General features: G+C 42.4%; 1 protein-coding gene across 2 annotated transcripts in view; it reads left to right on the top strand.

Moving 5' to 3' along the window:
• Positions 1-16,328, top strand: part of GNG12 (G protein subunit gamma 12) — a 137,873-nt gene that overhangs the window by 43,252 nt on the left and 78,293 nt on the right. For both annotated transcript variants that reach the window (XM_018045385.1, XM_018045391.1), the window contains exon 2: positions 12,227-12,279. The gene's annotated coding sequence lies outside the window, so the exon portion shown is untranslated. The remainder of the gene's footprint in view (positions 1-12,226; positions 12,280-16,328) is intronic.

Below are 16,328 nucleotides of genomic sequence, written 5' to 3'. Positions count from 1 at the left end.
TACATCTACAGAATTATACAGATTTGTCCAAGGCTGGAAACGCTTTTGGATGTTCTGTTTAATGTAGTTCAGTATTGTTTAGCTAATGTAGACTTCTGGCTTAAGACTGCATTAGAACTGTTCCATGATAGTGTGCTTGCCAAAATAAAGAGTGGCGTAGCAGAAAGCACACAATTCATGCAAACTATATTTCAATGCCCCGATCCTTAACTAAACTGTAATTGCTTTTTCCATTGTCTCTTAGCTCATAAAATTCTTCCCCCATCTCCCCATAAAACACTGACTTGAGTGCCATCTTTGTGCTGAGCAGGGTGCTACGCTCTTTGGGAGATACACACAAATATTATATGGAGCCTTTGGTTGTTGATTCACTAAGTCTTGTCTGACTCTTTTGCAACCCCGTGGACTATAGCCAGACTCCTGTGTCCATGTGATTTTCCAGACAAGAATACTGGAGTGGGTTGCCATTTCATTTTGCAGGGAATCCTCCTGACCCAAATATCAAACCCACATCTCCTGCATTGGCAGATGGATTCTCCCATAGCAGAGCTTAAACATGTTCTGAAGCACCTAGACAGGTAGAAGAAAGTGGTAGCACTTGTTGAAATTCAAGGAGAATGGTTTCATGCAGCCAAAGAAGGAAGGAATACTTGGGGAAAGAAGTTATACTCGAGCGTGGTTAAAAAATAATAATAAAGCAACACTAACTTTAGGTGTAAGTTATTTAATTTATCATAACTACATAAAAACTCAGTAAGGATGGTCCGTAATGTAAGCCATTGTTTGAGAGGATTTGCTAAAATCATACTAAGATTTCTTGAGTGCCTCCAGTGCAGCAGGCATAGTGCTCTGATGCCATGTGGTGGTTGTTCGTTGTTCAGTTGCTAAGTCGTGCCTGACTTTTTGCAACCCCGTGAACTGTAGCATGCCAGGCTTCCTTGTCCTCCACTGTCTCCCTGAGTTTGCTCAAGCTCATGTCCATTTAGTCAATGATGCCATCCAACTTTCTCATCCTCTGTATAAAGAATTTTAAATCAAAGACAGTGTGGAATTGGTGCTTGGGATAAGAATCCATTTTGCACAAAATACATCCCTTCATTTTACATGGTGAGCTTCCTTTCATGAGGAGCCCTTGGGTTCACAGAGCAAAGGACTGAGGCTAGTCTTAGCCAGCTTCAGAATTTGGGGACCCTCTATAATATAGTCACCTGGCCTGTCTGGGTCTCACTTTCTCTGCTCTGTAGTGGGAATTATCATCCTCCCCAGATCACTCACAGGGTTTCTGGGAAAATCAGAGTGTCAATAGACGTTGAAAAGCTGTCAAAAATCAGACATTTTGCCACAAAGCAATGTCATAGCTGATGAGGTTTATACAAAATATGGCTGTTGCTTATTAGTTATTAAATGCTGTATAAATAAAAAATGGTTATCTTTACATTGAAAAATATCAGAAATATATTTGTAGCAAATACATATAGTAATTTTTGATTATCATGCACTATAAAAAACTCAAATTCAAAAGAAAAATATCAAGATCTCACTACATGAATAAGCAAAGAGTATATAGACTTGCTGTTTCTCAAGGTTACAAATCATTAATAAATAGGAAAAAATGCCCATCCTCACTAATTATCTTATGTATGTATGTGAAAGTCACTCAGTCATGTCTGAGTCTTTGCAACCCCATGGACTATACAGTCCATGGAATTCTCCAGGCCAGAATACTGGAGTGGGCAACCATTCCCTTCTCCAGGGAATCTTACCAACCCAGGGATCAAACCCAGGTCTCCCACTTTGCAGACAGATTCTTTACTGTCTGAGCCACCAGGGAAGCCCAAGAATACTGGAGTGGGTAACCTGTCTCTCCTCTAGCAGATCTTCCCAACTGTGGAATTGAACTAAGGTCTCCTGCATTTGCAGGTGGATTCTTTACCAGCTGAGCTACCAGGGAAGCCCAGTTATCTTAGAAATACAGATTAAAGCAGCATCAGGAATACCATTTTATCTATAAAATATATATGAAATGTCAGTCTCAGAAATTTTCAGTTATTTTGTTGATGATATTATCATATATTAACTAAAAAGCCCCTTTAAAAGCAAAACCTATGAATTGTACCGTTAGGAATTAAGGGAAGCTAGGGAAACAGGTTAAAGGGATGAAAAAAGCAGAAGCATGAAGGTTTCCAATGTAATCTTATTTATAGTAATAAAAACTGGCAATAATTTAAATATACAGCATTAGGGGAGAGATTTAGGTCCCTACAACAGTCATTATGAATATGGATAGAAACACAAAAAAGATTTGAAATTGAAAGTTAAATAAAAAAAGAAAATAACAGCAGTCATACATGGGTTCTTTTCCTGATGGCTCTCTGTGTCCTCCCTTTTTTACTCCCCTCAGAGCAACAATATGCAAAAGGCATATTAGTCCTACTTTACATATTAGACAGTTGAGGCTTAGGGGTGTTTTGTCTCAGGACTCACAATAGTTAAAAAGCCTGTACTCAAACCTAGATCTGTCAAACATGAAAGCCTTGCTGCAACAGTCTACAAACTGTGGCCATAGTCATATAGCGCATATGTCTATCAAGGGTGACAGGCAAAAGTAAATTGTAGCTCTAGGATGGTAGAAATCTGGGTAGTTCCAAAGAATGCTGTCCTTTTAAAAAACTGCCATTGGGAGAAACAAACTAACAAAAAATTGTCATTGCCCTCTCAGTAGAAAAGGAGAAAAAAAATTATGTGCAATGTAACATGTCATAATTAATTGTTTTAATATATTCTCTTAAAGTTTGGCAACATATATATATATATATTTACAATTTCTCACTGGCATTATGAGAACACTTTCTCCAAACCTATCCACCAATTAGTTGAGGATATAAACCACCAGGTCCTCAGAAAAATTTTTAAGTCACTAGAAACTCTGCAGATGACGAGATACAAAAGTTTCTCCCAGTCAACAGCCCAGACCAGTTCTTCTGGCCAGGAGATAATCCTGAGGTGGGAAAAATTCAGGGGCACCATTTGGCTAAAGTAGGCCAGCTAACCCACTCCAGGTGTGCCCTTCCCTGGGACAGAAAGGTTGCATAGGAAGGGAAAGTGTCACCATTTGATGACTGTCTACTGTCTTTTACCTTTGGGGATCAACACTTGGTTCATAACCCCCTAACACCCATTGCATTACTTTATTTTTTGACTGTGATCACAATAAACTGTAGAAATTCTGAAAGAGATGGGAATACGAGACCACCTGACCTGCCTCTTGAGAAACCTGTATGCAGGTCAGGAAGCAACAGTTAGAACTGGACATGGAACAACAGACTGGTTCCAAATAGGAAAAGGAGTATGTGAAGGCTATATATTGTTACCCTGCTTATTTAACTTACATGCAGAGTACATCATGAGAAACGCTGGACTGGAAGAAGCACAAGCTGGAATCCAGATTGCCGGGAGAAAATCAATAACCTCAGATATGCAGATGACACCACCCTTATGGCAGAAAGTAAAGAGGAACTAAAGAGCCTCTTGATGAAAGTGAAAGAGGAGAGTAACAAAGTTGGCTTAAAGCTCAACATTCAGAAAACGAAGATCAAGGCATCTGGTCCCATCACTTCAAGGGAAATAGATGGGGAAACAGTGTCAGACTTTATTTTTTGGGCTCCAAAATCACTGCAGATGGTGACTGCAGCCATGAAATTAAGAGATGCTCACTCCTTGGAAGGAAAGTTATGACCAACCTAGATAGCATATTGAAAAGCAGAGACATTACTTTGCCAACAAAGGTCCGTCTAGTCAAGGGTATGGTTTTTCCAGTGGTCGTGTATGGATGTGAGAGTTGGACTGTGAAGAAAGCTGAATGCCGAAGAATTGATGCTTTTGAACTGTGGTGTTGGAGAAGACTCTTGCGAGTCCCTTGGACTGCAAGGAGATCTAACCAGTCCATTCTGAAGGAGATCAGCCCTGGGATTTCTTTGGAAGAAATGATGCTAAAGCTGAAACTCCCTGCTTTGGCCACCTCATGCAAAGAGTTGACTCACTGGAAAAGACTCTGATGCTGGGGGTATTGGGGGCAGGAGAAGGGAACGACAGAGGATGAGATGACTGGATGACATCACCGACTCCAGGGACATGAGTTTGAGTGAACTTCAGGAGTTGGTGATGGACAGGGAGGCCTGGCGTGCTCTAGTCCATGGGGTCGCAAAGAGTCGGACACAACTGAGCGACTGAACTGAACCCTGCCAACATCCCAAAACACCCAACTTTCTGAGGCAGACTCAAGGCATGGGGTATATTTCTTTTGGCTCTGTCTTGCCTTTATGGAATATATACCTTTTATGCTACGGTAGGGTCTTTTATCGGAGAAGGCGATGGCACCCTACTCCAGTACTCTTGCCTGAAAAATCCCACGGACTGAGGAGCCTGGTAGGCTGCAGTCCATGGGGTCGCGAAGAGTTGGACATGACTGAGCGACTTCACTTTCACTTTTCACTTTCATGCATCGGAGAGGGAAATGGCAACCCACCCCAGTGTTCTTGCCTGGAGAATCCCAGGAATGGGGGAGCCTAGTGGCCTGCCGTCTATGGGGTCGCACAGTCGGATACGACTGAAGCGACTTAGCAGCAGCAGCAACAGAGTCTTTTATGTGCTTCAAAGGCCCTTTTATATCTGTTTTGCCATCTGAGATAGCATCATGTCAGTATTTGCAAGTGGAAACAATAGATATGACCAGAGAACAATGGGGATGTCTGCAGAGGTGGAAACATTCTCCAGCGTACTTCTCAATATAGTCCATCCCAGATCATTTTGTGGGAGAAATTGAGGCACATAGACATTTAGTGATTTTGCGGGAAATCATTGGCAGTGAAGACAACTGGAAGCCAGGTCTATAAATCTAGTGTTCATTCTCCCACTGTGCCTCTATTGTCTTATTTTTCCTGAGGATTAGACACAAATACTTTCAGACAGATCAGCATCCAGTTTCCATTCAAAGCTAAAGGTCTCTGAGAATTATGATTTTGTATTTTGTAATTGCAATAAGCTTTATAATAATGAAAGGAGTCTAGCAAGTTATCATGTTCATTCTAGACAAGTCCTGCCCAATAGAACTTTGTATGGTGATTGAAACATTCTACACCTGTGCTGTTCAGGATGGTAGGTGCTTCTGTGTCTGCCTGATCACTTGACTGTGGCTCGTGCAACTGGGGAAATGAGTCTTTAACTGTGTTTATTTAAATTTAAATCCCCACATGTAGTAATAGCTTTAGTATTGGACAACACAGTACTAGACTTTTCAGTACTTTCTTGCCGTCTTCACTTAGATGTCTTCAAGTGAACAAGGTCAAATCAGAATTCTTGATTTTCCTTCCTCCCTCAACTTGTTTCCCCCCTAATAAAGCCATCATCGACCTAGTTGCTTAAACCGAAACCTGTGTATCATCTTAGCCCCTTCCTCTCCCTCATCTCCTACAACCACTTTATCAGCAGGTCCTAGCTATTTTACTTCCAGAACCTGTACTGAATCCATCTGGTTCTCCCATCTCTGCTGCTACCACCCTAGGCCAAGGTAACATCATATCTCTTCTGCACAATTTAGTGACCTCAGATTTGGTTACCACTGATCTATTTGTTCAGTGTTGCCATTTCTAGACTCCTCCATACAGCTTCCAAAGAGACATTGTTAAGCTTTTCATTGGGTTGCATCACTCCGTGTTTGTATGAAAGAGTTTGTAGAATTTATCACTGTTGGACCCTGGAGGAGGAAATGGCAATCCACTCCAGCACTCTTGCCTGGAAAATCCCATGGACGGAGGACCCTGATAGGCTACAGTCCATGGGGTCGCAAAGAGTCGGACACGACTGAGCAACGTCACTTTCACTTTCACTTTCATCACTGTTGGAACTTCTCTTATTTTCTGGTTTGTACACTTATTCTGTCTCCTATTGCAATATAGGAAATCAGTCCTGAATGTTCATTGGAAGGACTGATGTTGAAGCTGAAACTCCAGTACTTTGGCCACCTGATGCAAAGAGCTAACTCATTTGAAAAGACCCTGATGCTGGGAAAGATTAAGGGTGGGAAGAGAGGGGGACGACAGAGGATGAGATGGTTGGATGGCATCACCAACTCAATGGACATGAGTTTGTGTAAACTCCGGGAGTTGGTGATAGACAGGGAGGCCTGGTGTGCTGCAGTCCTTGGGGTCGCAAAGAGTCGGACACAACTGAGCGACTGAACTCTGACTGACTGATTGCAATATAAGGACCCCTATTCACAGCTGTATCTCTAGCACCAACAACTGTGCCTGGCCCTTAATTTGCACTCAAGAATAATTAAATTACTGTTTATCGTGGAAGGAGATGAGATAGCAAGAATCAAAAATGAAGATTTATAATTTGGTTGTTAATATCTAAGAGGATGCTGACATCCATATTCATGGGAAGTTGATGGTTTCTTTTACATTCTGGATGCAAGTGGGAAGGGTGGGTATTATGGCTAATTGTATTAATATATAATCTCTGAGTGGATAGGCTGGGCCAAAGTCCTGATGTAATCTCTGATGTGAGCCAGAAGTTCTTTTGTTCTCTAGAAGTCTATATACATCCCAGATCTTGAAGTTTTTGTCTTTCCTATTGTTATTGAAAGAGGAAAGTGTCTTTCCACAGGGACTTTTATATCCATCCAAGGAAAGTTTAAATATTGATGGAAAGAAACATATTATGAAATTCTAGGGTAGAAAATGGCACAGCTGTGTCTGAACAGCAAAAGGAGGTTTTTCGACATGAGGCTGTTGTTTAAAAAAAAAAAAATTGGAATATACTTATAGGCAATTATTTGAAACCAAGGAAACCTTTAATAAATAGGGTTTTGCATCCTGTTTTGCTTGAATATTGTCTTTTTTAAAGGAAAATGTCTTTTCTGGCATTTCTTTATGATGGCCAGCCAAAGCTTTTTAAAGGGCGTATTCTTACTTAAATCCATGTGCAGAAACTGATGAGCTTGGGAGTATAGTCAAGTCAGCCAAGATCTGAGTTGCCTCTGTTCCCTCTGGTATTAAACAGGCCTAGGAAATGACTATGCTCTTAGCACGGGCTAAATTTAAAAGATGAAGTTAGAGCTTGCTTTATTCGAGTGTGTATTTGGAGACTTTTCTCCCTGTGTGCTTTTCTTATGCCCAAGTTTGTAGCCCTTATCCCCTGTCCTTCCAGTGCTGTGCCAGTGTTTGCATGTGTGTGCCCTTGTGGAGCATCTGCTGTATACCAAACACCTTGCAAGGTCCTAGAAAGATAAGGATGAGTTGGACACATTCTCATCCTCCAGAGATTCTGCAAACAAGGTAGCAAAGAGGCCAGTAAATGAAACACTGAAACACAGGAGCCACTTGGACTAACAGAGACAAGTACTGGAGCAATGAGAGGAGAAGGCAGGGGAACATAGTGAAAAGCGAGCATGGTGCAGCCTTAAGAGAGCAGGCTCTGGATCAGAAAACAAACTTATGGTTACCAAAGGGAAAATGGTGGGGAGGGAGAAATTGAGACTGGAATTAACAGATACGTACCACGATATATAAAATAGATAAATAAGAACCTACTGTACAGCGCAGAGAACTATATTCAGTACCTTGTAATAACCTATAATGGAAAAGTATTTTAAAATGTGTAAATATGAAGAATCATTTTGAATATACACCTGAATCATTTTGCTGTACACCTGAAACTAACAACACTGTAAATCAAATATACTTCAAAAAAAAAGAATATAGGCTCTGGAACCAAGCTGTCTGGGTTCACAGTCTGTCTCTGCCATTTGTAAACTCTGTGACCTTAGGCTACTGACTTGACTTCTGTGCCTCAGCGTGCTTACCTGCTAAATGGGCTAATAAAATAACCCATTTCATGAGGTTACTCAGATGATTAAAGGAGCACGTAAAGCACTTGAAATAGTGCCTGGCATGTAGCTCCATAAAGATCAGCTTTTATTCTTATCTGTAGTAATGGTACATGATTATTGGTTGAATTGAGTGAATAATGCTTTACTGCTTTTACTGCAGAGAAGTTGTCCCTACGCTAGCCAACAGAGTTCACACAGGCTCCCCAGAAGTTTTGATTTTTCTAGCTGAGACTTGAAGGCAGGCAGATACTGCAGGGAAGGACATTCTTGACAGAAAGAACACAGTCTTTGGCAAAGATGCAGAGAAATGGGAGGGGGTAGTATTTAGGGACCTATAAATAGGTTTGTGTGGGTAAAGGACAAGATGCCCACCAGAGGGACTTCCCTGGTAGTACAGTGGTGAAGACTCTGTGTGTGTAGATCTGATTTTGCTCACTTGTTATGATTTCTTTGTGTGGGGGTTGGAAGGAGGGAAGGGGGTAGAGATTCAGTTCAGTTCAGTCGCTCAATTGTGTCTGACTCTTTACTACCCCATGAACTGCAGCACACCAGGCCTCCCTGTCCATCACCAACTCCTGGAGTCCACCCAAACTTATCTCCATTGAGTTGGTGATGCCATCCAACCATCTCATTCTCTGTCATCCCCTTCTCCCACCTTCAATCTTTCTCAACAACAGGATCTTTTCAAATGAGTCAGTTCTTTGCATCAGGTGGCCAAAGTATTATAGTTTCAGCTTCAACATCAGTCCTTCCAATGAACACTCAGGACTGATCTCCTTTAGGATGGACTGGTTGGATCTCCTCTCAGTCCAAAGGACTCTCAAGAGTCTTCTCCAACACCACAGTTCAAAAGCATCAATTCTTCAGAGCTCAGCTTTCTTTAAAGTCCAGCTCTCACATCTATACATGACTACTGGAAAAACCATAGCCTTGACTAGACAGACCTTTGTTGGCAAAGTAATGTCTCTGCTTTTTAATATGCTGTCTAGGTTGGTCATAGCTTTTCTTCCAAGGAGCAAGCGTCTTTTAATTTCATGGCTGCAGTCACCATCTGCAGTGATTTTGGAGCCCAGAAAAATAAAGTCAGACACTGTGTCCACTGTTTCCCCATCTATTTCCCATGAAGTGATGGGACCAGATGCCATAATCTTCGTTTTCTGAATGTTGAGCTTTAAGCCAACTTTTTTACTCTCCTCTTTCACTTTCATCAAGAGGCTCTTTGGATCTTCTCCACTTTCTGCCATAAGGGTGGTGTCATCTGCATATCTGAGGTTATTGGTTTTTCTCCTAGCAATCTTGATTCCAGCTTGTGCTTCCTCCAGCCCAGCGATTCTCATAATGTACTTTGCATATAAGTTAAATAAGCAGGATGACAATATACAGCCTTGACGTACTCCTTTTCCTATTTGGAACCAGTCTGTTTCATGTCCAGTTCTAACTGTTGCTTCCTAACCTGCATATAGATTTCTCAAGAGGCAGGTCAGGTGGTCTGCTATTTCAATCTCTTTCAGAATTTTCCACAGTTTATTTTGATCCACACAGTCAAAGGCTTTGGCATAGTCAATAAAGCAGAAATAGATGGTTTTCTGGAACTCTCTTGCTTTTTCAGTGATCCAGCGGGTGTTGGCAATTTGATCTTTAGTTCCTCTGCCTTTTCCAAAACCAGCTTGTACATCTGAAACCTGGCTTGGAGAATTTTGAGCATTACTTTACTAGCATGTGAGGTGAGTGCAATTGTGTGGGAGTTTGAGCATTCTTTGGCATTGCCTTTCTTTGGGATTGGAATCAAACTGACCTTTTCCAGTCCTGTGGCCTCTGCTGAGTTTTCCAAATTTGCTGGCATATTGAGTGCAGCTTCTTCACAGCATGGGTGAGTTAAATTCACCCATTCCAGTCCATTTTAGTTCGCTGATTCCTAAAGTGTCAACATTCACTCTTGCCATCTCTTGTTTGACCACTTCCAATTTGCCTTAATTCATGGACATAACATTCCAGGTTCCTATGCAATATTGCTCTTTACAGCCTCAGACCTTGCTTCCATCACCAGTCACATCCACAACTGGGTGGTGTTTTTGCTTTGGCTCCGTCTCTTCATTTTTTCTGGAGTTATTTCTCCACTGATCTCCAGTAGCATTTTGGGAACCTACTGACCTGGAAAGTTCATCTTTCAGTGTCCTATCTTTTTGCTTTTTCACACTGTTCATGGGATTCTCAAGGCAAGAATACTGAAGTGGTTTGCCATTCCCTTCTCCAGGGGACCTCACAAAATGAGGTCCCCTGGAGAAGGGCACAGATTAATCAAGTGAAATAGTGTGTTTACCTAGTTCCTTTCTCCTTCCTATCCCTGTTAGGACGGACACAGAGATATCTGTCTTACAGACTCATTTAAGGATCATATGAAAGTGATGGACGGACTCTTCCCTTGGAAAAATCACTAAGATACAATTTTCCAGATACCCCACATTGCTCCCGCCTGCACTCCCATCTTGATCAGCCAAACAGATCCCTGGATGCAAGGCAATCTTTTCGACCCCAGGCTTGCGTGTGGTTTTTGTATTCCCATCCCAAATTATTTTAAATTTAATTTGCTAGCACATCCCATAGCTCCCCCGTCTGCCATCACTGCTATTATCTGACCATGTGTCATGGGAACAGCCTTGGAGCACTTGATGATTATAATTAAAACTGAAAGTAATTATTAATATCTTATTTTGAGCTGTTCAAATTTAACTTGAGAGTATAGTGGCTACAGGCATGGGCTCTGGAGGCCAGCTAAGTAGATTAAAATCCCAGCTTTTTCAGTATCTTATTAACCTCTCCTTGCCTCAGTTTCCTCATTACAAAAGACCATGATGCTGGGAAAGATTGAAGGCAAGAGAAGAAGGGGGCGACAGAGGATGAGAGATTGGATAGCATTAATGACTCAGTGGACGAGTCTGAGCCAATTCCAGGAGAGTGAAGGACAGGGAAGCCTGGCATTCTGTAGTCCCTGGGGTTGCAAAGAGTCAGATATGGCTTTGCAGCTGAACAGCATGAAGTTATTGTGAGGGTTCATTAAACTAACAAGGGAGCTTGCCAAGGACACACAGTGAGTGCTATACTGTGTTGGCCAATAAACTCGTTCAGCTTTTTCCATAGCATTGCATGGAAAACCCTAATGAATGTTTTGGGCAACCCAGTATCTGCTATTACTATGTTATTATTTATGCTAAATGACATTCTGGAATGGGGTAATTAATGATGGATTCCTAAGAGCAGGAGACTGGATGAACAAAATCTCTGTGCGTTTCAGTCACTTTGGAGCCTTGCCAGTACCTACCTGAAGGCCAAGCATAGATTGCCTAGACCTGTGCTGTCTGCTATGGAAGCCACTAGCTGCTGTGACTGTTGACTGCTTGGACTGCTGCCAACCTGAGTTGAAATGCTCTGGGGCTTGAAGATTTAGGATGACACACACAACAAATGCAAACCATCTCAATCATTTTTTATACTATTTATATTATTCAACATTTTATATATGTTGAAATGGTAATATTCTAAATAAATTCAATTAAATAAATATTAAAATTGTCCTTATTTTTGCTTTTTTAATGTGGCTACTAGAAAGAATTTGGGCTTCCTAGGTGACGCTAGTGGTAAGAACCTGCTGCCAGTGCAGGAGATGTAAGAGATGCTGGTTTGATCCCTGGGTTGGGAAGATCCCCTGGAGGAGGAAATGGCAACCCACTCCAGTACTCTTGCCTAGAGAATTCCATGAACAGAGGGGCCTGGTGGGTTACAGTCCGTGGAGTCACAATGACTCAAGTGACATAGCACACACACTAGAAAATTTAGAGTTATCAGTGTGGCTTGTGTTATACTACTGTTGAACAGCAGAGCTTTAGACTCACCATTATCAGTAAAAGAAAAGGTTGTGATTATCTGAGAACAGGTGACCTCTGTTGGAAAGCATTGTGTACTCCTCCCATTGGCCTCCTCCTTTTGGTTTCCTAAAGGAAGTCAGGGCATGGTCCTTGCAGAAGGCAGTGGAAGGGCCAAGGCAAGAGCAGCAACCGGGGAGGCTTCTGCCGACTTGGAGGGGTTTGGATGAAAACACTACCATTTATAGTTATACTGGCTTCAGACTTTCCAAACTCCCTGAAGGAGATGAGGGAATGCGCTCTGTTGAGGAAGTTGAAATATGTAGGCGAAAAACTCTCCCTATTCCATCAGGAGCCAGAAAAAGCTTTGTTAATCTTTAAAAGAATAAATACCAGGATGGCAGTCGCTGGGATCGAAGGCACACCCTTTCCAAATGTGATTTTCTTACGGGATGCTTGTTTCATTCTATTTCAGATTCATTCCATCACCTAAAACCTGGTGACGGTGGGCCACACAGAGTCTTACTGGTAAGTGCGCTTTCATTTTTAAAACAAAGTGACCATTTGACATTATTTTTGAAATGATATTCACACTTCTAAGTTAAATGTATCCTTACTGGTACTGGGATTAGATGTCTATTTATTCATGGTCCCCCCCACCCCCCCGCTCCCCGAAATGATTCACAATGTTTCCGGGCCCTAAAAAAAAAAAAAAAAAAAAAAAATCAATCCATGTTCTTTTGCTAAGAACATGGTCAGGGAAAAGATCTATGATTACATGCCAAATACTATTAAAATAAAAACTTTTTTGGTAATGAAACTATTTCCAGGCCGCTGTTGATGGTCTGCTTGTTTCAAACAGTATCCAAAACAACAAAGTCTTACTTCAGCCAAGGAATTCAGACAGTCCCTTGCAGTGTGTTAAAATGTAAAATTGGCTCATAGCTGTAACTTATTAGCTTTCTTATTGCTGTATATTTTCCTTGCATCTCTCCTTAAGCCTAAGTGTGATTGTCAGGAGATAACAGTTCTTTAGTAGTAGAAAACTTCCTTTAGACCTAGGGAAGTAAAGTACTTAAGTGAAAAAAAGCTTCGAAGCTTCATGTGGCGCCTCTCCCTGCTATGTGGTGTTACTGTTATTTGCGGTGTATTTCAGTTAGCTTTTGCTGCATAACAAACCTCCCCTCAAATTTACTGCCAGAAATATAAGCCAAAATTGACTGACTCAAAATAGCCATCTTTTTTTTTTTTTTTTTTTGGGTACCATAAATGTGTTGGCAGTTTGAGGTGGGCCTAGGTGTGTGATTCTTTTGACTTCAGCTGGGACCATTCGTGTGTCTTCGGTTAACTGCAGGTCCGGGTCAGCTAGGCTGGGGGTCACCTGGCTATCGGCTGGAGTGAGGACATGTGTCTCAGTGTTCTGCAGGCTCCCCTGAGCTTGTGCGCCTGGCCTTTGGGCAGAGTACCAAGAGAGACAACAGAAGTGTCGAGGCCAAGGCTCAGAACTGCCGTCACACTGCCCCTACCACATTCTGTTGGCTAAAACAAGCTCTGGGGCGACCCTAGATTCAAAAGGTGCAGGACTAGATTCTACCTCTTGGTGAGAAGAGCTGCAGAATTACATTGCAGGGAGGGCAGAGAGGGGAAGATTTGTGGCCATTTTTATAGTCCACCCTACAGTATTTATGGAAACATCTGTGATGGAATGAAAATCACCTGGAGGCTGAGAGTGCTCAGGACATGCTCCCGTCTCATAGCCCATCCCCTCGCCCTGGCTTTGTGATTTGCCATCTGGCATCTAGGTCAGTTCAGCAGGATCCTGGGTGGTCTTGCTGATACCAGGTTTCCACTCCCATCCTTGCATCACAATATAGAACCTCCAGTTTAGTTTTCAGGATGTTACTCTTTTGTTCAGAAGCTGTCACTGCCTCCATGTCATCCACCACACCAGTCTAGGTTTCTCTCTAGTTTCCCTGCTTCCATTATCTGGCCCTGTCCTCTCCCACCATTCCTTTTTTTTCTCGCCAAACTAGCCTGTCTGCCATTTCTCCAACAGCAACCAGTTGAAATAATATTTCACTTGAGGATTGTCCAGAAGATAAAAAAGAATGATGTATGTGCAAGTGCTTTATCAATCATAAAGTGTGATTACATTAACTGACTATGAAACTGTGACTCGCCAGTGTTTTTGAAAGGGGTTCCCTCCTGGGGGTAATCATGGTGGTGATTGAGGAATAGACAATGAATATCCAGTGGTAGAAAGATTAATAATTACAGTAGCAATAGTCACAGTTAGCGTCTACTATTTATTGAATGCAGACTGTGTGCTAGGCACTTTGCTAACTGCTTTACAGAGAGAATTATTTGGAATTTACAAGAAGAGCATCTCCCTCAGTTGCGTCTGTATCATCATTGCAACCTGTTCCACTATTAGTGATTTAGTCCTTTGATTTCTTCCTCTTCATTCCTGAGAAGCAATAGGTGTTAAAGCTGCTGTCAGCCATTGACAACATGTCATTGTCAAGTACAGGGTGCTAGAGAAGTGTCAGCTGCTTTGATTGGTGGGAGAAGTTGGGGAAGGGAGGGCAACCAGCAGTATTAATGAAAGAGTAGGTGTGGGATGTGTAGGAATGGGTAAGAGGGTACCCAGTTGCCCAAGGAAGGATGAAGTGGGGATGGAGAGAGGTTTGCAGGAGGGCGGGAGAGTCGGAGATTGTCTGAGACATTTGCTGACCTGACAGTTTGGCCCAGGGCTATTCCAGGTCCAAGGCCACCACCTTCTCACCCTGCTCCCTTGGAACTTCCCCATCCCGGCTGTCAGAACAGGCAGCATTTGTAAAATTGCCCTCCATTCACCATCCGACTTGTTACACATTATTTTGGTTGCTGTTGATCTAGTATATATGCCTGTCTTCTTTCAAAGATTTTTGAGGTGACGTCTAAATACACACGTGATAAGATCCAGACAAAGAAAGAAGGGAGGAAGCTTGTGGGGAAGGGAAAGTAAGGTGAAGTCAGAGGTAAGGTCAGGCTCCCAGTTCTCAAGTGAGAAGCCTGTACGGGCACTGGTAGGCCCCAGGGTCTTGCCTCTGAGCTTCTGATAAGTCAGTACTAGGAAAGCATACTCAGTTAAGAGTTCTTGGTGGCTTGAGGATAAAAGCATGCTAGTTACTCAGAAGAAGCAAGGTTAATTGTGATTCTTTTGAAACTTGGAGTAATTTTCCCCCAGTGGTTATGAAGTGGATGCCACTGAAGCTAGCAAACAACATCCCTATAGGAATGACTAATAAAGACCACCCTCGGTGTCAACCTGCAGTGCTGACACCCAAGTGCAGCCCAAGAAGTTTGCTTTCAGTCTGGGTGTGCATTTCTCTGCTGGCCTTGCTTCATCAAAGTATAAAAGGTAGTATTTTCCACTGGGAAACAAGTGCATACGTTCATCCCCACTCCCCCTGTGATGTACGTCTGAGACTGTCACGCTTCTTGATGCTGAGCCTGGACAGTTGGCTGCGGACCAGACTTGGCACGTGCATTGCAATCTCCTTACCATCCCAGTTCTGAAAGAATAATAAACAACTTCCTGGGAAGTACTCAGTGAATGTTATTTCTCCCAACTCCAAATCATGCTATGCCCTGACTCAGTCTGCGGAGTGGCTTTTTGATACACAGAATTTATATGGACCCTGTCCACTGTGACCTGTGCAGCCCGCTGTCCTTGCTCCATGTGTCTCTCTCCTTCCATTTTGAGCCCTGTGGCTTTATGTCATCTTAGATACCAGGGTGTTCTGTACCTTTGAGGGGAACCAGGGCAGTTTGAGAAGCTTACTGGAATACGATTAGTGGACTCCAAGGATGTGTTGGATGGCAGCAAACTATAAACTGAGCTATATATTGTCCACTTCTAATTTTCCTCTTCCCAACTATAACTTTAATAAATTTTTCCAAGAGTAATGGGTCTGATTGGTTGGCAGCGCTGGTAAGATGAACCAGCAGGAACAGAGGATGATGTGAGAGTAATGTGTATAAGATGAAAAAAATTTGTGAGAGAGGAGGTCAAAATTCCATGAAGACTGCCCACGGATGGGAATTTGCTTTTGGGCTTTGTTTGTCTTTAGATCAGTTTCCTTAGAGTTATTTTGGTTGCAAGGAACAGAAATCCAGTGTAAACTGGTGTCATTGACTTGATGACTAAAATGTCCATGCTAGCATGGACTTTGGGCATGGGTGTATGCATGGGTTCAAAAACAATTATCAGGCTGTTATCCTTCACTCTCTTCATCTCTTGGCTCTGTTTAACTCGGTGAGCTTCATTCGCAGGCAAGAGCCCCCTCAGTACATGCAGAGGTAGACACTAGCATCACATTTCCATCATCTTCACAGCCGTGGATCTCAGCAGCTAGAGTGCCTCTTTTGCCTTTGTTCTGTTACTATTACCAAAGAGGTTTGGCCCTGTTTGGATTCCTTGCCTCAATCCCAGGACTAGGCAGTAGACAGTGAGCAGCATCTGTTTGGCCAGGGCTTGTTCATGTCTTCCCCAAGAAAGGATGAATCCCACCAAAATCACATGAAATAGGGTC

This window comes from Capra hircus, chromosome 3 (genome assembly GCF_001704415.2).
Source record: "Capra hircus breed San Clemente chromosome 3, ASM170441v1, whole genome shotgun sequence".
NCBI lineage: Eukaryota > Metazoa > Chordata > Mammalia > Artiodactyla > Bovidae > Capra > Capra hircus.
This window is presented reverse-complemented; position numbering and strand designations above follow the sequence as displayed.